At 39.8% G+C, this 23,792-nt stretch overlaps 1 long non-coding RNA gene across 1 annotated transcript; it reads right to left on the bottom strand.

The window, feature by feature from the left end:
• Positions 1-13,500: 13,500 nt before the first annotated feature.
• LOC111929002 (uncharacterized) lies at positions 13,501-22,217 on the bottom strand. Its single transcript, XR_002864438.2, has 2 exons — positions 22,127-22,217; positions 13,501-13,668 (listed from the first exon to the last, which is right to left on the bottom strand). It is a non-coding gene; the product is annotated as an uncharacterized LOC111929002 (long non-coding RNA).
• Positions 22,218-23,792: the final 1,575 nt, after the last annotated feature.

The raw sequence follows: 23,792 nt of genomic DNA, 5'->3' as shown, positions 1-23,792 counted from the left end.
TAATCCCCGGCAGTTCTTAAAACTGAAGTGTCAGAATTGCTGCTGGATAGGCAGGAAGAAACCTCATAGCTCTTAAAAGCAAATTTCTAATCCAATTAGAAACTTTCAAATATCCCAGCTTTTCCTTATGAGGAAAGCACAAACAATAGAAATGCCACGCATGGGGAAATCAGGAGGGCAGGTTTTTTTCTGAAAGCAGATGGCAGATACCAAGAGTCTGTCTTGCTATCAGGAAAGCAAACTGGTGAGAATTGCATTTGGGATTACAGAGGAGCTTTTGGCTGATCAGTTTTGTTTGCTTTTAATCAAGTGTCGTTACATTACCATTTTAAAAAAACCAAGCAAAAACCCCAAAGTGAATATAGAGGAAAAGTACAGGGAAATGCTTTAACCTGAAAAAAGCCACAAGTAGCCTAACTGTTGGTTCTGGCACAAGCAGAGAAAGAAAACATTCCCTTTCTATGTGTTTTATAGGTAACACTTAATTGTGCAACCTCCAGCATATATGAAAGAAAGGTAGAATGAATATTTACATATCCACCATTCACTGTCCATTAAAATGTTAAATCACACTGTAGCTCCTGCAGATGTTTCATAACTGTGAAAAACGTTTTCTTGTGCACGTAGAATGGAGGTTTTCATTTTATTCAGGAGGAGTCAGGGTTGAATTTGCTAAGTGAAATGAATTACCTGTAGCTTAGCAGGCAAAAAAAAATAAAAATTCAGAGAACAATGGAGAGATCAGTAGGTTTTCAGAGTAAAAAGGTAATCCAAAAAAAAGAGACATTTAACTGAAGATTTTCCAAAGGTATTTGGAGAGTGAAACAATAACTGCATCACTTCTGAGTTCATTGTTGTCATTCCATTTTTTCTGAATAGCTTTTAATTTTCTTTCAGATGAATTTGCTTGCCTTTTTATTTTTTCCTTAGTAAGGATTATTTTTTGTGTGTCTGAACTTTTTTCCTAACCTGCATTTAAAAAAAAAAGTATTGATTGTATCTTGCCTTCCCCAAGAAGGTTCTCTATCATTTGCCAGATAGGAAGTTCACTTAGCAAAAGGAAATCTCTCCTTAGATCTAATTTGCACTGATTAAAGCCCAAATGTTTAAAAATATGGGTAAACTAATACATTTTTTTTTCCTTGCATGCTATGGCAAAGGTAAATACACACATTTAGGTTTGTGCATAGCTCCTGTGAAGTCATTAGAGTCAGCCTGTGGCTACTTCTAAATCACATTTGTTTTATACATAATTTACAGTAAATCTGTCCTCTCCTAGCCTTGCTGTCCTGGGAAAAAAAGTCTCAAATCACTTTGTTCTCGCTTGTTTCCCAACATTTGTTTAAGGGTTAAGAGAATAAACCATTGTGTGATGGTCAATGCCTTAAGCAATGAGGCAACAACCAACCTGCCACGTTAGCTTTGATGCTGTTACAGGATCTTCCAGAGAGACCTTAGGATATTTATGTATCCTTAAAAGAAACTCCCAAAAAGGTTAGATAATAAATATCACCATCTTCTGTGCTGTACTTCATTCATAACTTAGGCCCAGTGCCAGCATCTTGTTTTTCTTTGTCCCAAATAAATCCTGCCAGGTGGGTGAGAGGGAGCCCCTTCTGCAGCTGCTCAGCCCATTTATTGATTTACAGAGTTGAAGGAGATGAAAAATAACATGTCAGAAACAGAATATTTACATGCAAGGTGGCTTTTATAATTAAGATAACATTTTCTGTGTTGATTTATACTGGAATTTCTTGATTGAATTCCATGGAAAGGAGCTTAGACATGTCATCTTACCTTGATAAATCTAATTCTAACATGTAGTATCTGAAGTGCCTATAAAATCAGTAACTTAGAGAAGCTTGTAAATGAGAAACAATTGAAACATATTCTGATTATTTCTTGACAGATCTTTATGTGCTTTCATGTTACTACAAGAAATAGAAAAGAATCTCTCTTTTATTACCTGTACTAACTCTTGCATTACACAGTTGTAGAGCCACATACTATATTCACATTTCAGCTATTCTCTGTCTGGTTAATCAGTGGTGAGGATATTTATTGCTGGTGTATGTACTGGAAAGATGTAGAGAAAATACCTCTCTCAGTACAACAAAACAACCCTCTCAGTAAGGGTTGGCCTAGGTGTCTTACTGAAGGAATTTTTTGGGGCATTGCTTTGTAAATGCGCTCTTCATTACCAACAAAATAGAGTAAATATAAAATTAACTATTCTGGAAAATTAGATCCATCAAAAATCTAATATATTGTGACAGAACATCCAAGCTACTGTCTTTCAATTTGAAATTAATGTTTCTTATTTCAGCAAGAAAAAAACCCAGTCCATATCATTCTTGACTGCTTTCCACATCCAAACCACAGGACTCGTTCCCCAGCTTGGGGAGGCAGGGACAGAAACCAGCAATTTTGTAATAAGAGTGTTTGCCTGTTGCTGAAAAGTCTGTGGAATTAAGATGCTATCATCCCTTCTGCACACACAACACAGGCAGCTCCAGGCCTTCTGTAAATATTTGCTCTTTGCTGCGAATTTGCTAAGTTATTTTAATTACAGCAAAGCAAACAGAGAGAGCAGAGCTTTTGACATAATCTGCTTTATGTGCTTTTTGTTGTGGTGTCCCATAGTAAAAGCTGTGGAGTGTCACTCTGCTCTGAAACAAACTCTTGAGATGAGTTACTGAATCTTCAGCTGGTTAGGAGAACCATAAATGAGGCATTATTAAAAGGAAATGTTCATTCTAAGAATGGCAAACTGTTAGAAAATTTTATATTGACTTCTCAGTACAATTAAAATGGGCAAAGTTCTCAAAATGTTCAGAATTTTTCCAAGGGTGTTTTAAACCTAACTTTATGTTGTTAAAATTGTAATTGTAAGAAACAAGTTAAGCTTTTAATGAATGAAAAGGCTTTTATTGTGTTAATGGAAATGATTTTGGAATTTTAGCTTTTGCTTAAATTTTAAATATTGCTCTTTTTTTCTTTTTAAAATTTGTCTTTTGCACTGCTGTACATTTAAGGGGAGCACAATAGCTATGAATATTTTTCTCCAGTAGAAACAGAAATTAACTTTTTTACTGTGAAAAGTTAGTGATCCTGAGTGGGAACAGACTTTGCAGAAAACATGAATATTTGATTTGGAAAAATAAATTAGCGCTCCATTTCAGGAGGTCCCTGTGACCAGAGATTTTAGCACCTACAGCCTTTGCTGTGAGATACTCACTTTTATAAACTTTTTAAAGAAAGGCCACCACAGCTGCCTTGTTTTAAAAACCAAGAACTTACTCTTGACAGTTAATCAATAAGCAACAAATGAAAAGTAATAACGCACGACCTGAGAAATATTGTTGTGATTCACAGCCTGAGACTGGGGCTTGCCAATCTGTTCTGATCAATCCATCTTCCCCTAGGTTGCACTGGCATCCACATGCCAGGGGAGGATGAGATTTTCCTGGACTTCCTTAGGAATGGAGAGAAGGAGAAGGAAAACCTGGAGTAGACGTCGGGAATACCCGAGGGAGGCAATCGTTTGCCTGGTAAGGAAATTGCAAGTGCTCTCAATGTGCTCTGGTTGATTCAGCCTGGTGCTAAATCTTCCCATACAGAGGCAGAATGATGAACAAACGAGCAAACATCCTAAATCCTGCTCAGAGGGATTCCTCTCCATGGGAAAAATGGATGAACTCGGCGCTGGGAAGAGGCGTCTTTGGTACAGCGTCATTCAGTTGTCAGAGGGAATAAGGAAACAGAAACATGGTTTTGTGAGGGTCATTTTTCCTTTGTCAGAGGACAGGGACAAGGAGCAACAGAACTTTTAAACTGACATTTAGAAATGATGGAGTTAGCAGGCAAACAAGTTTTGCAGGCACTATATTGCAGCACCTTTCCCTGGGTAGATGGCAACAAAATTGCTTTTCATGGCCCTGCCCTTTATCAGCTATTCCTGAGCTTTCTGCCTGTAGTCTCGCTCTTGCAACTAATCTCAGTAGCTAAAATTAATTAGGACATAAACACACCTAGAAAGCCTGTAAAACTTCATTTATGCCTGCAATATAAGCCAGAACATTTGGCAATGTTAATTGAAATGATAAAAAGCTTTTTAAGGCATCAAGAACTCTTCGAGTCAGTCCTCCCTACCTTGGTTTAATGGCACAGTAAATGCTTGTTTTTCTGGATATGATTATAGTTTTAAACACTAAAGAGTGAGCAAATTCCATTGTCTTGTGTCAGAGAATCCTCCAGAGAAGATAAAAAGGCAGTTAATAAACAAGATTACTTTCCAATGGCAATTGCTCCATAATAGAAAATTCTCATTCTAACCTTCTGCTTTAGGATGCTAATCAGTTAATCAGCTCAGTCCCACTGGAGTTGCTGGCAGCAGTTTTTCCTCCCGTTGGGAAAAAGTAAATGCAAGGTTTCTGCTGAGGTAAAGGAAGAAAGGAAGCAAATGGTAAAAGTGCCTGGTTTCCTCTGGAAGTGATGGCTTTAGGCAGTGATGCACCTGCAACACTGACCCCATTAGCAAGCAGCATACATAGACTACAGTAGGTCTGTTGAGCCTTTTTTTTTGTTTGATTTTTCTTTAAATGAAGTTAAAATACTATATTTGTATGTATATACCAAAGCAGGGAATAACATCCATGTTCAGAGGCTGGCAGGATTCCCACACACCTCTGCCTTTGGCAAGGTATTAATCTGTGCCACGCTCTGGTGTAGCGTGGCATCAATCACCCCTGCAGCAATACACATTTAGGACAACATTCAGAGGTCTTAGTTCCCCTTCATACAGAATCTTGTATTTCATTGCTAATTTACTATTTAATAATAAATGGAATACAGCTGTGGTATTTTCCCCTAGTTCCCTCTTATGTACAGCCAATGTTATTAGGTCCTGAGAACATTTGCTTTTTTGGGATGCACTCACCTCAAAACGCATATTCAGTGTATATGGCTTTTTTCCCCTAAGGGTAAGAATATTTTATTAATTAAGATTTTTCTGTTGATAATTACTTAGTTTACTTTTTGCAGTAATTTTTGTGAAATTTGCATGCCTTGCTGCTTTATAAAAGTGTATATAGAAAGCAGTTTTTCATCTCATGATCTCTAGAAATACTTTCTTTTGCCCTGTGTTTATCTCTCTTTCTTCTTACCTGTGTAATATTCCTAAATTCCTTGAAAGCAGGCTTGATCTGACATTCAAGCCTGGCTGTATTAGCACATCCCAGCCTTTTCTTTCACCCCTTTTGCCCAAGATTAAATGCCTTTAGAAGAGGAGATTATTTATGGTAGCCCACTACAAGTTATTTGGAAAAAACCCCACCATGCTTCCACTGAGCCTGTGAGAGAAGAAGTCCAAGGGAGAAGTGATCAGTGAAGTTTTATTCAGTATAAAGAACAAAAGCTGCAGATTGTCAAAGGAACTTGGTATTTTTATGCACCACAAATGTAGCTGGTAACTGTGGCAGTATGTTTAGATATCTCTTTGAACTTTGTAAATAGCATGAAGCCAAGTTATATATGGAGTTAATTAAAAGCAAGTGTAAAAGATACCCTGTCACTAGTTACAGTGGCATCTTATTAACAGTGGGGAATATTCTGCTGTTGGGAAGAGATCTATCTAGGATGTCCTGGCAGAGTTTATTCTATTTGTGACCTGCTTGGAAGGCACCTGATTGAGTGACACCTTTGCTTCCATTGCTTTTGAGAGCTCCTTTCTTTCCAAAGACTGGCTTTTAAGGCTTAATTCAGGGATCTACTTAGAATACACCAATACACAGAAGACTGAGCTCTAAAAGGGCAGTTGCAAAATACTCTGATTTATTTATATTTATACTATGTGCTAATAGGTATATTGGACCATGGATCAGATGGCCAGTTCTGAAACTTTGTTTCGAACTGCACAGTCAGAAAACACATAATCATGACTTTTTTGGATCTCTTAACCCTGCTCCTTTGATTGTTCTTCTGACTTCACAACTGCACTTTACTGTTCAGTGGGTAGGTAAAGGTGGTGTTAAGCACCAGTGTTGGGAATGTTGTGCTTCTGGTTTATTTCCAGCAGATTTAAAGCTTGCACCTTAATTTATTAATCCTTGTATGTTGAGGAAGTCAACACTGTTCTTTTGTGTTTCCATCACATGCATTCCTCTTCTTTGTACACAACTACTTAGCTGGCATTAGACCAGCTCCTTTTTCACTATTTGAAATAAAAGCTGACCTGCTGACAGCAACGTAAGGGACCTTGCAAGAGAAAGCCCAGTGGAAGAGTGAGTGCTAGCGATTATCTGGAGCTGCTGGTCCTCCAGCAGACGTACAGTACAACGCATTCCGATGTTCTCATACGCAGAACTTGCTGGGATGTTCTAAGGTTCTTAATACCAAAATCAGCCTAATCCAGAGGTGGAAACTCCAGTGGAGCCCTGCACACAGCCTCCTGTACTGCTTAAGGCTCAGTCTCTCCTGCAGAGGCAGGGATCTGGGACCAGGCTGCGGAGGAGATGTTCACATCTGGCTTCCAAGGTATTAAGGCGAGTCTGAGCCTAGAGGGGAAATCTTTCTGTAAACCAGGCATCAGCTGAAGCCTGGGAGTCTTTGTATCCATTTTCCTGTTCAGCTGGCCCTTTCCATTGGGCACTGGAGGGCTTGCTTCAAACTACAGGCTGCTTTTTTTTCATCACAAGGTCTTGAGGACGGTAGTGCGTCCATACTTCACACAGGGTCCTGTCCCTCTGGTTTGTGGTGGTAGAAAGGATAAAAGCTAGTGTGCATTATTATTTTGAGTTTCATCAGCCTCTTTCTTACAATGCAAACTCTTCCTCAGCTAGTTTGGTTTGCCATCCTTCTGTACCTAATATTTTAGTTCCTTGGAATGAAGTCATTTCTGCTGGGTAGAGCTGAAACTGAAAAGGCCCCCCAGACAAGGTAAGTTCTTTGCAGCCAGGTACTCAGTGCTGGGCCTGATAAAGTTTTTTGAGGATCTCTGCCAGCTGTATGTGTTCTGGAGGCCAAAAGGCAATCTCAGCAAGTGCTTGCAGCGCTTTCTGTGCTGTCAGCAACACCTGGTCACATCTGTAGTGCACTGGAAGGTGTGGATAATGCAGAAGGTGCATTTATACAGAATCATTCTCACTGATGTTGCTTCTGCAGGACCAGGAGTTCAGAAATCAGTAGAAACCTCTTCTGAGTGAGCAGACGCCTCTTGGTAGTCAACAACAGAGTGTGGCTATATTTAGAGTGTTCTTTCAAGTTACAACCCACTGTATTGATATATTTTAAACAAATGCTTTCAATTAAGCCCAGTGCATTTTGCCTTCACCTCCCACTTTCCCCGGAGTTAGACTGATTTGTATGACACACCGTTACTTTTATTAGCAGATCATAAAACAAGCACTCTCTCCAAGGAAAAGCTTTGCCTCCTCTCCACAGGCTTTTAAGTGCCCCATAAACAAAACAGAGACGGGGTCTTGGTCACCATTAAAATCTCTCTGCCTGAGGAGTGTTAAAAAACCCCAAACGCTGCTGTGTAAGGTGGATGATTAACTACCCCAAAATAAGGAATTCTTGTGAAGGTCTGAGCTCCTCTGGAGCTGTAGCCATGTAAGGATTATGCTGCAGTTTGCTTGCTGTTCCGACTTATATCAGCTTTTGTGAGCTAATTCCCAGATCAATTAGGCATTCAGGCATAGAGAATAAAATGTAACTCCTTTTGTATGTAAGATCCAGCCAATTACATAAAAATGTGAACAAAAGCAGCACAAGAACACAAAAGTGCTCAAGCATCCATTATAAAGAGTTCCAATTTCCTTTCTAAATGTCAAGTACAAAATCTATATTTCACATGCAAATAACAGCGGAGTGTTGTTGCTAATATACTCCTGAAATTACATTTTCTTAGCATGACCTTTCTTGCTAACAATAACTTACATTTTAATTAAATCTGTGGCCACTTTCATTTCATGCTAAATGTCCCTGTGCTGTGTATGACTGAATTTTCATGTCAGAGAAGAAAGTTTAAAGGGCGCAGAACTAAATTCTTCTTGGAGTTAAACTCCTTAAATAATGCACAAAAGAAATTACACGTGTGTACTATCCCTACAGGTTTGTAGAAACACAGAAACACTCTTGCTTTCACTAAACTCTTGGTGTCAGGATGAGAGAGGAGGATTTGACAGGGTTTTAACTTCAGTGAAATACCCGTGGAGCAAAAGAAACAAGGATGTAGTTTAGAATTAAATCTTGGCAGCTCAGCCTCGCTGCTGCAGCGTTCCTTAAAGGCTTTCTAATCCTTCAGGTCAGCTCCTGCCTGTAAAACAGGGAGCTTGGGCCTTGCCTTTGGTGTGGACACGGTCCCAGAGCCAGAAACTCTGCTTTAAGCATTCTGTCACTTGACTTCTGGCACTGAGACATTTGCAAGCTGTGAAATTCTGTGTAGGTGTTTGCAGAGACTTGGGGAGAAAATACATTTAGTTCTGGCTCTTAAGAGGCACAAAATAACACAGATCCAGACTTCTGCTAGGCTGATTATTGGGAAACTCTTTGGAAAAGATTTCTTGACGCTGACCTCTGAGATGAGAGGTTGAAGGGGAGAATGGAATTAATTCCTGGAGGCAGAGGATCTTTGCCATAGTTAGTTCATTGTTTATTGTTTATTTTTAACAGTACAGCGACAGTGATGGTTGCCTTGTACCAAGTCAGAATGCTGCCTGCTGGTAGCAGAGTTACAAATCAAGCAAGAAGTAGAAATAATCTATCACATCTTGAAAGAATAAAAGCCTTCCTGGAGGTTTTAAGGAGCCGTGAAGCTTGGATGGAGCAGGTTTTTTTAGCTACAAAGTGAGTTTCTCATATAGCTGCATTTCACACCTCCTTACAGGGTCTTGGGGATTACAAGTGTAGTTTTATAAATATTTTCTATCAATGACTTTGGTGACAGGTGGCCTGAGGGCAGGTAACTTCCCATGGAATCTCCTGCTGTGTCTCCCAACAGGAAGATAAGCTGCATTTACAACTCATGTTGTCAAGTTCCGGAGCAAATCCTTTTTGTGAAGGAAATACAATATTATAATAATTATAATAATTATAATATAATTATAATTTTATTGTAAAAGAAGCTGTTGTAGTTGACTGTTGTGATAGCATGACCAGAACTTTTTTGTTTTGAGAATTCACAAGGAATTAATTTGAGCAATTCATTGCTTTAAGTGTTATCTAAAAAGCACCCACCTTACCGAGTTTTTCTTATTTGTCAGACACCAGGCACTAGAATGTGTGTTTGTTCCTGAGTTTTCAGGGTTTGAGGGCTTTTGTTGTTGATGTCTTCCTTTATCATAGATTACATAATGATGACAAGAGATGGACAAAAATAAATAAGAGCAACAACAACAAAAAGGCAGTGACATAACCACAGCTATTTCCTCAGCTTATCATAGGGGAATCATCAGCCAGGGGAAGAAGACAAGCAATGAAGTGTGTACCGCCGAGGTCTGGATAACTAGAAGCAATTTCTGATCAGACTAAGCCCTTGCTTCACATCAGTGCATCTCTAAATAAAATAAGAAACAACCCCATGGCACTATGCTTATAAAAAGAAAAATATGGAGGGGGGAAAAAATAAACAGCCCAGGAGTGTTATCCTGCAGTTGCACGCAGTGATGTGAATAGAAGCTTAACAGTTTAATTAAGCTTGTTTTGGGCTCTCTTGATTCTCAGGAGCTTTGAAGAAGGCCTCCCATAACTTGCTGTTGGGGCCAGCTGGAAAATATTCAAGCGAAGTTTGGCTTCTGGCACAGGACTCTGATGAATCTCTTCAAACATCTGCAGCAGCGCACCAGGAGCAATGCCTGCTGGAGAGGAAATTTAAGATGGAAATTCCTCCAGTCAATGAAAGTTGGCAGTGAGCAGAGCGTTGCCTGGGAAGTAACGCTTCCCTCAGGGCTGGCAGGATCAGGACCCATGAAGGTGACACAGGGAGGTGACACAGCGCTGTCTTGGGCAGCTCTGGCATTCCCAGGTGAGGCAGATATGTCCCATAACATTTTTGGAGGAGAAATGAAGGAGCAGGAAGAGGTTCAGCTTCATTCTCCTCTGTTGAAGTGGCAGCTGGAGAATAAATCAAATGGAGCATCCGGCATAAGCGCTCATTCTAAAGAACAGCATGAGTTTATTGAGGGATAATGTATGTGAAATGCCTCCAGTGATCTAAAACCTCGGAGTGGCCTGCAGCCAGAACCCCATAAAACATTCACTCGTGCAAGTGAAAATTTGCCTGGCAATAAATGGCTCTACTAATTAGGTTTTGAAAGGGGCTGTCAACCTTTTCACCTGATTAGAAAATAGTGAGGCTCTGCATCCCCAGCTTCACGCTCTGGTCAACTCCACCACTTCTGTTTAGATGAGTTGATGTGGCAGAATAAAGAAACAAGGGAGAAAATGTTACCAAGGTATTTTGTGAAAAATTTGTCTTCCTGAAACTAGCAGGGTAATTTCTTGGCATAGATACTTCATTCTCAACAGCACCATCTCTGTGCTGTGCTTCCTCTTGGTGTGATGCTCGAGAAAGAGCAAATAGAATAAGGCTGCAGCCAACATCTACAATAAGACATGGAAAAGGTGATTTTTGTGTCCTGTTAAGTGAGGGGAGGGTTGTGGAGGTCAAACTTCATGAAGATTGTTAGAAATTAAGCAGCACTGATAGGAGCAGGGAGTAAAGAATGTAATTGCCTGTTGATATTTTTTGTCTCCAGTGTCTGTGTGGTGATGCTGGACATTTCTGGCTCCTTTTACCTCGGGTTGAGGAGAGACAGGTTGCCCAAAGCAGCTGCTGCTGGCAGTCCTCGTTGTCATCCTGACAGAGACAGAGCAAGGAAGATGTGGCTCCAAGAATTGCCCAGTGCCAGCTGGTTGGAAAAGGTAACTAACCATTTTTGCAAACTCTGAGATGCTGGAGCCATTAAGCAAGATCCTTACAAATTACTGTAAATGTTGTAATTTTATGCAAGTGAATGTTTTAGTGGTTTTTGTGTGGTTGTGGTTTGGGGTTGGTTCTTCCTCATTATTCTCTAGGGTTAGAACTGATTGAATAATCTCAAGGATTAGGCACTCCATTCTCTTAAGATGAAAAGGCTTTTTGTAAGGATCAGGGGGAAAACCTTTGGGGCATCTAGCATACAAACTACACATTTCCCAGGACTCCAGGTGGGAGCTGAAAGATCTTTGCTTTAAGTACATTTCCCACAAAACCAACATTTGTGTTGGATCTGGGCAGGATACACGGTGCCAGTTTTCCATGTTTCCTCAAAACCACAATTATTTTAATAATATTTTAAAAAATAAATAAATTGCCAAAGCAATTGATTATGTCTTCCAATCTGAATTATGTCCTCCAGTCTGAAAAGCCACGAAGGAAACTATCATTAGTGCCTTAGAGTACAGGGTCAAAAAATTACATCCTAGTGTTTTCAAATGTATAAATTCAGATTCTCCCTGAAATTCCAACCTCCTTGCTTGAAAGCAAGCCTGGAATTCAGCCAGTGTTAACCCAGCCCAGGCTAAGTCTGAGACATTCAGAATTTTGTGTCTTGGTGTGGCTGGACTGCCAGAACTCCATGGACTTGTGAGGTTTTGAATGCCCATAAAGCCAGACCTGCTGTGTGGTGCTGGAGTCCTTCTTTGATATGAGGGATTCCTGGTGTGATTCAATACACAAAAATTAAGAGAACAAATCAAACAAACACCCCCCAAAGAAGTCATGCATTGTTTTCCCTTCTCCCTACCAGTTTTTCCCATTTCATAAGTGTAAATGCAACCATTACAATTCCATTAAAAACTAACAGGCCATCTGATGTTGTATCCTTACTCCAACAGGGAGATAATTCCTGTATCTTTAGTCCAACAGGAATTAAAGCCCAGTGTTGCCTAGGAAGGTGAAAGAAGTTGGTGTGGCACAGGGGAAATGTGTCTTTGATGGTGATGGCTCCTTTAGCATGGTGACCTTTTTCAGGCAAGAATATCTGCAAGTGCCCTCAAGCAGAGGGAACATTTCTGGATCTGCATAAATGCACAATAACAGCAGCCAGTGCCTGTAGCCACGAGATTTGACAGACATTATAATTTAATCTGAACTAGTGCACTGTGTCTGGAGATAATGCTCCTTTTGCATATGCACAATCCTACTATTTGCCACAAAATATCATGCTGTAGTGGTTTTAGTATCCTTCAAATGTAGAAACAGGTCACCTTTCCATGCAAATAACTATTCTGGTTGCTGTAAAGCCAAGTGTAGGGAGAAATAAGGACAACTGCAGTTTGATGTCATTAGGAAAAAACCCAGCTCCAGGCATATTTAATCTCTTGGAAAGTGGACACGTCTGGCCTGCTGGAAAAAGTTAAACATATCAAATTCTTTTAATGTGGTACTTGTGATGTTTCTAGGCATCTTTCAGACCCATCATCAAGGTACTTGAGCATAAGCTTCCTTCAATGATACAGGAGTGTCATTGGCTTCAACAGCATGACTGAAGTGTTGCAAGGTACGGGAATGCTGAAGCACCTCACCAAACTGGAGTGGGAAACACTGATAAGAGAGGTATGATATTGTCTGAGGAGACATATCTTAGACTGACAGCAACTCTCTTTTAATTGGCCCCAGTTTCCACAGCATATTTCGGTGGCAAGGTCTTGTTACAAGTCAGATCTATTCTGCTAATGAGTTGTAGCCTAACAATTATCCACTGCCCCAACAGCAGAAATGCTCCAAGTGTATTGGTATTTGAATGCAATCCTAAATCATGATCAGCAGGGTGGCTCATGCCCTCTAACCCAGGCTGAAGATAAGGCAGAACCCAGACCCTCCATTCCCACTCTCCTGTACATCTGCCATGGCAGTAATTGAATTAAGGGGACAGAGATGTGCTGAAACCATTCCTGCTGCAGTGATTAGCGCTACTCCTGTTAAATTGGGAGTAAGAAATGTTTACAAATGTCCTTGAGGTAAAAGGACCCCTAAGTAATTACTGTAATTGCACAAGAATAGCCTGTAATTGCTGGACTTGCCAGAAAAGCCTTTCAGAGGGAATCTGTGCAGCCAATTGCATTGCTGCCTGCTCAGATCAATGTGAGGTTAGTCCCAGAACACGGGGCAAAGGAGCAGATTATTGGCATTTCATTAGCAACAGCCCACGACTCACATCAGGGATGATCTGGACAGGGCACACCTTCAGATGCTTATGAATAATAATCATCTCCTCTGCTTATTTTTTTTCCCCCCTTCATTTTCTTCACTGTCTTTCAAACAAAATCTTGCCACAGTAGTCAGATTTCCATACATTAAACCCTTCCATTGATAACAGAATACGTGCATAATTGTTTTCAGCATATTTTTCTTATCAGTTTTAATATAAATAAGGGGAAAAAAATCAAACACAACACCTTCAGCTTATATCCAGACTGTCTTTTTTTCCCTCTTTCTGCCGAAACAGACGAAATTCCTGCTAGTTAGTGCCAGTTTATATGTGAAATATTTCTTCTGCACTGTTGAGCTCCAGTTTATTTGCCCAGGTTTTCCATAAGCTCTGCTATCTGTCAGAGGCAGACTTAAGCTCTTCCCAACTTATTGAAAGTGTAGCATCTTTTTTACCAATCCATGGATTCCTATGTCTGTAACAGGGAGGAGAAGAGGAAGTCAGAACATGAGGAGCATGACCTCGCTGAAGGTGCAGAAATAACTCAGAAATGGAGCCACTGGTTTAAAAAGCATAAAAATGTGTATATTACATTTAATTATTTAAAAAATCCCGCAGATGCCCTGAAGATTCATCAGTCTTATAAAGCAAAATGAAAGCAAGTAAAATAATTAAATATTGGACTTAATTGCCAGAATTAGAACTCCAAATGTTGCTCTTTTGCCTGTGTTTAAGCATTTCCTAAATGTTCAGTTTTAGCTTGGATGGAGCCATGTACATCCAACACTTTCTATTTACTTGATGTTATTATTCACTCAGGAGATTTCCTAAGACTTGAGGTTTTAAATTTTAGGCCTCTGTCCTCCTAAATGCCGACACATTTGGAAGGTCCAAATAGAATGAGTGCTTTCTGAGGATTTTTGCAGAAGAAATAATTTATTTAAACCAAAATCTGAATTTAAATTAATATTTCCTTTTGAAGAATTAATTTAATTCTTGTTTTTCTGCAAAGCAGCATGTGCATAAAATCTTTTTAATTTTTCCCATCTTTGCTCATCCTTAATAATCCTTAGTGTACTTGTGGCATCATGATGGAAAGGCTAATGATACTGCTGAGGCTACAACTATGGGCTTCTTTCTCTTTTTCCTTGATCTGGAAAGGAGTATTCAGTGCATTCAGCACTCTGTCATTTTGTCTGACCTGTCACCCTGTGAGGTTCATTCAAATATGTCACATTTATCACTGGTCACCACAGGCATCAGCCTCTCTCCCTTGTACTGCCACTGCAGGGGATAGGATCAGAAACCAGCAATTAGGGAAGGGTTAAAGAGACCTAAGGGTACTGGTGAAGGTGACAGGAAAATGAATTTCTTTTTTCAGTTCTGGTTTGGTCTTCTGAGATCTTCAGGAAATGTTCAAAATGTTACCTCAGCAATTTACACTTGTTTTTAATGTGATTTATCATTTCCCATTTACAGCAGAGTTCCTGCTGTTCGCTTTATAGTTTTGTTTTTCATTGTTTTGGTGAGACATGACATTAATCTGCCTTCACATCTTTTATTCATTTCAACTATGCAAAAATCCCCTAATATGTATTACCACATGGACTCTGAAAAACACAACATATGATTTTAGTCAAGACTGGAGAAGTACATGCACATATATTGTGAAGAAACGTAGAATTCTCTCTTGGAAGAGACTGTGACAATATTTGTGTATTTGTAAGTGAACTATAAACCCTCTTACTGAAGGCACCCAGTCCATTTCTGTAATTATCCCTGTGGTATTTAACAAGCCCAGAGCAGCAGACAGGAATGGGGTTTATTTACTGTTTCTTGCATTAAGCTTGTACACGAGTGATAATTTTGTTTTACACTTTCCCAAGCCAATAGAAAACAGTTGAGCACAACCTTTTTTAAGTGTTTTTCTGCCATTCTATTTTCATTAACTTCAGAAGAAAGATGGGATTGCGCTGGCTCACAAATATTTGCTTGTTAGGAAATACAGTTTAGGTGTCAAGGTTTGTGGCAGGTGTAAATTGAGTGATTCCATATGGTCTTAAAAATTACTCAACCTCAGCATCAAATCCCATGTTAAGAGATTCAGAAAAAAAAAATGCAGAACAACCTAATTTAGCATCTATCACTTTAGGAACCTCTCTACCTTTTCACTAAGATGGATGAGCAGAGGGACCATGGCAGATCTGTCACATCCACGTGACTTTCTCTGGAAAGCTATTAAACTCCTCAAAATCATCCTAGAGCCTCTCATTACTCAGAAAGCAGAATGTCTGTGAGACAAGAGAAGCTCCAGGTGCTTCTTCCAGGGTTTAGTTCTTCTCTGGAATTGGCAATTTTTCCAACTAAATTAACTTAATAACTGTTAAATTTGCTTCATTCTGAACTGGTGCTGTTAAAGACAGTGGTACCATTTCTTAATTTCAACAAATAAGAACTGTGCCAGACTCCCATGTCCCAGCTCTGTCCCATCCCTGCTATTGAGGTATTCCTGCCCTGCCTACCACGGGCAACACCACTGATCTCAGCTGGAAGTGCTGTTTTTATTTCCTTATTTAAGGGTTAGGTATCCTGTCTCCTTCTAGGAACATATCCAGGATGGAGCCATAATGCAATCAACCCATAAATCAAATTGTTAATGTTTGCAGGCTGTGATTGTATGAAATCACTGCCTTTTGTGGATTATATTTAAAATTATGATTGAATTCTCTTCACGAAATTCGGTGTTTTCCAAACAGTTAAGAAGGTGTAGTCCTGGGTTCTAGTTTTCCTCTAAAAAAGTGAAGCAGGATCTTTCAGTGTGTAGAGAAACCCACCAGTGCCCCACAGGCAGCTGCTTCCCTCAGCAGTGAGGGAGGAAAATGGGACACTCAGTCACCTTTACTTCATGTTTTGTTTTAATCTAACACCTTTGCTCCATTGTTATTCCTCCAAAATACAAATAAACACCACACTGAGGAGAGCATTGCCAAGCACTATAAAGAAATTATTTGGTTTTTAACATAAAATAGATTTTAATGCAAGTTGATCAGGCCTCATTAGGTTGCAGGAAGAAGCAGTGAGGGGCCATGCAGATAACCAGAGTCTCCTTACTGGATTTTAAAGTGGGTAAAAAAGAGATTGTTCATATTCCATATGCAGTGTGGCAAACTAAATCTGTGCAATATCCAGTGACAGGAGTGGGAATGGATAGGATGCTGGCTGTGATGTCCTAGCAAGTGCTGGTCAGGCTGCTTTTCTGACAACTTCCACATTGTCCTGAGCCTCTTGGAAATCTGCTGGGCTTTCCATGTGACTTGGACAGCTGTGCTGTTTGCAGAAGCCAGAGAACTCGAGCAGTACCTTTCCCCTTTTCCAGGGGCTGTACTGTTGGAGGTTAATTTCTCACAAATGGGATGGGGCTGCCAGGTGAGGCATCACGAGCTTTTATTTCAGGCACCGGTCTCAGGTACAGACACAGGAGATGGCACGAGCTCACATCTGCCACGAGCAGCTCAAGATCTCTTTGTTACAGAACATTTTCTAAGTTTTTCAGCCAATAGCATATTGCTAAAGCTTACAGACAGTTGTTCTATCCAAGCACACCTGTTTCAAACAGTGCTTGCTTGTTTGCTTTCTATTAAAATTACACAATACTCTGTTTCTAAGCTTAAAACTTTCTGCTATCTTGGTAAGAATATTTTTCTGCAGTCTTAAGGTCTAGCTTGGCCAAGCCTAAGAACTCAACTAGTGTTTCATGTCCTTGTATGTTGTATTATTGTCTCTCCTTTACTTTCAAGCCTTGCAGCTGTAGCTAGCTCCAAGTTCTCTGCTTTTTCTTTTCTGAGGCCTATTTTCACAGCTTCTGAAAGTCTTTTTACCTTTACTGTTTCCCACATTATACCATTTTTAATTTAATTTTAGAATAAGAATTGGGTAGAAAACCGATATGGAATGTTACAGCTTTTTTGGTAAGTAATGATGTTTAAATTTGATCAGCTTATTGCTAAATGCCATTGTGTAGTCTGGCAAGCTTGGTTCTGCACAGTTAGCAGCTAGATATTGTAAACACTGAGAAAGATTAGAAATTCTGAAATGGAAATCTCAAAAAGAAAGAGAAAAAGGAATGTTAAAAAAGCCAACACATCAAAACACTCCAGCTGTCAAATTTCACGGTTCCACAAGGAATCTTGAATCTCAGCTTATTGTCTTGGGTTTGTAGGTTTTTAATTAGACTTTGAATTCTAATAAGATGAAGATATGTTTTCCTAATTTTTTTTTTTTTTAACAGAAATTAGTTTTCAGGCCATTAGCATATTTATATAAGTAATCCTGACAGCGACCCTTAGTTAAAAAATCACAGTAAATTAATTTTTCCCTTCATATACATGGTATTTTAGGGCCATTTTAATTATCCATAATAGAACACAACATTAGTCTGACAGAAATTCTCACAGGAAAATATGATATATTTATATAAATAAATTTAGCTGTGTCAATTTGACTTGAAAGGAACACTTAAGCCTAGAATTCAGTTCACCCAAAGTTTGAGCATTTGAGTCACATCAGGGGAGTGGAAGAATAGTAAATAAAAGTGCAATATCTTTTCCCCTGTATAGGCAGATTTTGAGAATTTATAAATGTTTCCAATATCTTCATGGCTAGATACATAAAGCTTTATTTTAATTAGGTGGGCATATGTTAGGTTACATTAGGAAACAAAATACAACCAATGTATGTATTCAATACGCTGTTCTGCAAGCACAGAGATAATAATTGGAAAAAAAGAATTTATTTCCACTACAAGCAGCACATCATAATGTCAGAGAAATGGATACAAATGCTGACGTTTCCAAGAATTAAGTAGGATTTTAGCTTTAGCTCTCCATCTCTTTCCCCACTAACCAAAATGAATATGTAATGCCTCAAAGACAGTAGTTTCATATTGTAATCTTTGATACCAGCATGATTAGGAAAAGCATTAAGAAAGGTTGATTTGTACACAGTGCTGAAAAATCAGTACTGCCTGGGAGAATGGTAAATCATGGAAGCTGCTCTTAAAATAGAATTGCTGATACCTATATATATATATATATATATATATATATTTATTAGCACTATATTTTTTATATCTATATTTTTAGCACTATTTTTTATTTGGGTTTTTTTGCACACCATAAAAATTCCAGATGGAATTAGCATTAGGAAAAATTCAGAAGACCAGCCATTGAGAACAGTCATAGCTGGACCCAACTTGGAAATATTTTTTTGTATTTAAAAAAAAGAATCATTTTATATTCAGCCCTTTGCCTGCTGGCCTAGATTCTTGCTCAGATGGAGTTGTGGTGTGAGAGCAAAACCATTCCACGTTCCTTGGGTGTGTAGTGGAGTAGGACCATAAGCTGGAGGCAGTTCCTGGGTTCAGACTTGTCTATCTGTCTTGCTTAAAGACTTGGCACACTGTTTAATCTTGGAATGAATGGAACACGGTATGGGTTGTGTTTCCACGTATACTAATACAGGGATTAAATGCTACAAGAGTCTCTGCTAAGGCCCAGGCAGATCAACTCGTTTGATCTTTGCAGGCAAAAGGAATAACAAGTGGAGCTGCAGGAATTCAAGGTGACAGAAAAACATTTGGGAGGCTTTTAGATTTGTCAGCCTAGCTGTGTGTAAATAATTTCCTTACTTTACAGGAAGATTTCATCTCTGCACGTATAGCAAAAGAGGACAAGGAATTATTTTCCCAGGTAGTATTTCTTTTTGGAGGCATGAAAAGTTTCTCGATTTGTCTAAGGATGAAATGAAGCTTTTCTGAAGTTTATCATCTAATAATTTGGGCATTGAGTTTACCTGAAGTTTGGTTCCTGGACCTTGACACTTGCCCTGTCCTCAGCAGGGCTGAACAAATAACTAGAGGAGAGGAGGGGAGCAAGAACTGGATCAACATTTAGGATGAAAATGCAAAAAGTCACATTTCAACTAAAGGAAAACTTTATGGAAAAGATGCATTTGAGAAAGCATTTTAAACATGCTTTGGATGAAGGGCTTGATAAAAAAACAAATTAAGTAAAAAAAAAAGTTACATAATATTTGCTGCATGGTTAAAAACAGGCTAAGTTCTTGCTTAACTAACTCAAATAGAATGACAGTGCCACTGCACTGTTATCTTTAAGGCCAGCTTGTTTCAGAAATATGAAACTCGGGCTCAATTCCTCCATCAGCCTGAGGGCATTTGAGTCCTGCCCAGGAACTTGCTCAAATCATGATGAAGTATCTCATTTAAAAAATTCTTATTTTTCTATGAAACATTACTTATCAGCCTTTTTCTCATTGTGAAACATAGTGCAGGGAATCTATAATTTTTTTCTGGTTCATGGAGTTTACCATCTTCTTTTTCCAGGAGAAATCAGCATATTTTAATATTAAACAAAAAATCTTGACTTAATAATTTCCCTGTGTATTAAGCTCGTTAAGAAGTATCAGGCTCTGCAATCCATTAATTTAATATGAGTAGTGTCGCCTGCAGTAACACTGCTGAATTTATTGCCCAAAGATAACATTTGGATAACGAGACCATTCCTTTACAAATGACTTCTGAAAAAAAAAAAAAAATCACTGCCCTTATAGAACCTAATTTAATTAATCTTCTAGATGAAGGCAGTAGTCAGTAGGAAGAATTTGATGTTTAGCCCCACTCTTATGAATATTAATATTTAATAAAATGATTCTTCGGTTCATGAATGCTATAAATGAGCATTCAGAGCTCCAGCCCTAAAAGTTACCAGCAGTTATTTCTGTTCCTGTGTTCTTGTAAACAACACAGCTTTCCTGCATTTGATTTAGACAAAATCTTAACAACAGAATTTTGGTGCAACTCTTGTTTAAGGGAGAAAAGCATTAATGATGAGTGTGGACTGTGCCTGCCCTGAGCTGCACTTGGAGATCTCTTCTCTATGTCTGCATGTATGATTTGAGAACTAACATTAACAGCACCTGACATTTTAAATTGTGTAATTATACTAACATACATAAATAGAAGTACAGCTTTTAGGTTGCTGTGTGAACAGAAGCCAATTTGACTATAAAAACCCTGTAAAAAACCTTTTTCTTTAAAAGATCAGAATGAACCAAGCTTTATCTTTTCACGTGTGCTGCATTAACATGAGCAAATCATTAAATCTGTCTCCCACATTTCACCCCTTCAGGGACTCCCTTTTGACACACTGAATTCCTAAATCTTATGATATCCAGCACTGAGACAGCTTCAGCTCCCAGGGGGGGGGCTGTACACTGAAGCTGGACCCAACATCTGCCCACACAAACAATTTGCTATTTATGTGTGAGATTTACACCTTGGGATCCAGCAAGAATTGCAGGAAATAGATGAGCAAAAATTGTGGTGCTTATGCACTCTTAATTTTTGAAAAAAAAAAAACCAAATTAATTAATTCTGTTCAAATCACCTCATAAATGCCAGAAAGAGATGGGGCATTCATGTGACCCTCAGAAAGGGCAGCATCCCTCAAGCAAGATTTCATGAGCTTTTTGTGACTTAATTCAGTGTTTCCTGGAAATGTGGAGAGATCAAGTATTCATGGACCAGCACGTTCCTCCTCTCATATGTAAAGTACTTTGTAAAAAAATTAAAATCAAAACAGTTATTTTGCCTGAAAGTGCTCTTGAAAGGCATAAAGATATCTAAAGCTGAATCTGAAATGGTTCTCCTAAGGAAAGGAAAAAAAATAGCTGAGAGAGTTTGCACTCAAATCTGAATGTTCACTGCAGTTTTATGTTCTCTGAGCCATTCTCAAAGAGCAGCTTCAAAATTTCACATTTTCCTTCAAGAGGGATCCACTTTGGTTGTACAAGATTTCTATGGATTAGTGTGAGCCTGCTGGATCTCCACCTGCTTCCGTGTGCAGTCGTGTTTCAAACTATTTGGCTGAGTATTTTTGTTTTCTGGAAGTCACGTTTTAGACAAATTTCTCTTCTTTAGACTTGCTTGTTGCAGTGTGGGTGAAGGAAGGGAATTCACTTGCTCTCTTTGCTAATTGTATCACAGCAAATGGTTCCAAAGGCCTTACAAATGCTCCCTTAGTAACACTGGAGCAGGAATAAAGGGAGGAAATTGTCGCTGGGGTAGTGTGACAGATACAGAACTGAGCAACTTTCCTTAAGCCTCTGGAGATAATTACTTCAAGCTCAATAAAGTACATGTCCTCCTCAGTGTTGCAGCAATATTTTAGATGATTTCGTGCTTTGTTATCAATTTAGTTCCAGCCCCCAGAAATGCTGTATAATATTGTGGCTACATATAGAATTATAAGATGTTTTTAGAATAAAATGTGTTCATTTAAACAATTGATTATTGGAGGAGCCAGCACCATTTTTTGCAGTACCCTGGTTATGTATGAGAAGTCTCTGAAATGTGGCAAGTTAGTAATTTGTGCCAGCAGGCCTGTAACTGAGCTCTAACATTTCTAGAAGGATGTAAGTTTAAATGTTGCATCTTCTAGAAACACACTTCTGCACTTGTTACTGTGACTGAGCTAGATGCAGCTTGTGAAGGAAAGATGGAGAAAGCAACAGTCTGAATTTGGATTTCTGAGATAATACAGGAGCAAAAATCATTCCTGTTTCTGTTTTCAAAATGGTGTATCCTATTACTTTGTCATATCAGAGAATGTTTGTACCAAAGCGTGGTTTTCATTCCTGAGCTCTCTATTTCACGTGCTGTGAAGAATTCCCCCGAGCCCGATGAGGGTGAGTTGCTGTAGGTGATTTTTAAATGCTGTTCCACTTGCAGGGACTGAGACACTTCTCTTTTCCTGCACGGGGCAGGCTGTGTGCTCCCCTTGGATATGCTGGAATACAGAACCCTTGTGCCACGGGTTTCTGTATTGCTGATTAATACAAAAAACATTGGGCCTTACCCAGAACAATCCTGCATCTTCATTCTGTGTTTGTAGAGATGATGGTTTTTATCTCCAGACACTGAGGCACTCACGTGACGTGGCTATTTTCCAAAAGCTAAGAAATAATGAAAAATGATTTGAGTGATCTATTGCAGCTGTTGCAGCAGTGCAGCAGCTGCTGATCTGCAGTTTGGTGAGAGATGAACAAAACTGCTCTAGTTGCCTGCAGAACACAGATAAAAATTAATAAGAAAGTGGGAAGTTAAATAATGAATGAACATCCAAAGGTGAGAAGGTGAAAGATGAGCAGCAACACATTCTGGTGTTAGAAGTTAAGTTAGAAATTCTAATCACTCATTAAAATAAAGGGTAAAGAGTCTAAGAGTTTGCTCAGAGCAAAGGGTTAGTAAAATTTGAGCAGTGACTTCAAATACTAATAGAGGAACTGAATCCCTTCTCTTCCCCGGTATTTTTCTTGCAGACTACACTACAGAGTTCAGCTAGTTGCAGATAAAAGCTGTTCTAAAGTAGCAGCATGGAAATACAGACTGTGAATTCAGCCTTTAGAAAGGAGTTGTACACATTCAGGCCAACAGGGATGGAATACAGCACAAACACTCGTAGCCAGATACAAAAGCAGGAATTCTGCTGTTCACCTGGAAGATTCCACAGAAATCCAGAGCTGGCCAGAGCAGTTGGTCAAATAAGCTCCCACCTCAAACCAGAGCCCAGGGTGCTGACAAAACACACACCAGGAAAATAAGCATTATTTCCAAAGGCTTTGTTGGTTACTCTCTCTTGGATGTGAACCTTGTGTTGTTTGTCACATGGAAGTTGGTTCTAGTGAATTTTCCTCCTCTGCACCGGCCTGTGCAGAGCCCAGAGGGTCAGCTGGGACAATTCCTGTTCTCCCTGCTGGAGCCACATTATCCTGTCCTACACTACATTATCCTGCAGCAAAGGCTGCCGGGCAAACCCGAGCTGGCACGGTCTCCTTAGGTAGAAAATTGGTGCCTTCTTTCTTTGAAAACACTGGGATGCAGCGTGCTCTGAGCAGGCTCTAAACCCCTGGCAGGGGAGCCCTCAGAAGCCCGGCCGTGTCCTTCGCTCCGCTCCCCTGGGGCTCCCCGGGCACGGCTGCGCTTTGCTGGTCCCTGCGGGGCCCACACGGACGGACAGACGGCACCACTGGGTGAGGGGACAGCCCGACATGCTGGGGAACGCCGGGGGGAGATGGGGGTATCGGTCTGAAATGGTGGGTGAGGGCTGGAGCGGGAAACAGCCCCCATTTCTTGTCAGGCTGTGGGACACCCTGCCATTTTGTGTCAGGCTGTGGGACACCCTGCCATTTTGTGTCAGGCTGTGGGACATGCCGCCATTTTGTGTGTGTCTTTGGGGTCACTACTCCATTTTGTGTCAGGCTGTGGGGTCACTCCGCCATTTTGTGTCAGGCTGTGGGACATGCCGCCATTTTGTGTCAGGCTGTGGGACATGCCGCCATTTTGTGTCAGGCTGTGGGGTCACTCTGCCATTTTGTGTGAGTCTTCGGGGCACTCTTCTATTTTGTATCAGGCTGCGGGACCCTCCACCATTTTGCGTGAGTGTGTGGGGTCACTCCGCCATTCTGTGTCAGGCTGTGGGACCCTCCACCATTTCGTGTCAGGCTGTGGGGTCACTCCGCCAC

The sequence above is a fragment of the Cyanistes caeruleus genome, chromosome 5 (genome assembly GCF_971803275.1).
Source record: "Cyanistes caeruleus chromosome 5, bCyaCae1.hap1.1, whole genome shotgun sequence".
Lineage (NCBI taxonomy): Eukaryota > Metazoa > Chordata > Aves > Passeriformes > Paridae > Cyanistes > Cyanistes caeruleus.
This window is presented reverse-complemented; position numbering and strand designations above follow the sequence as displayed.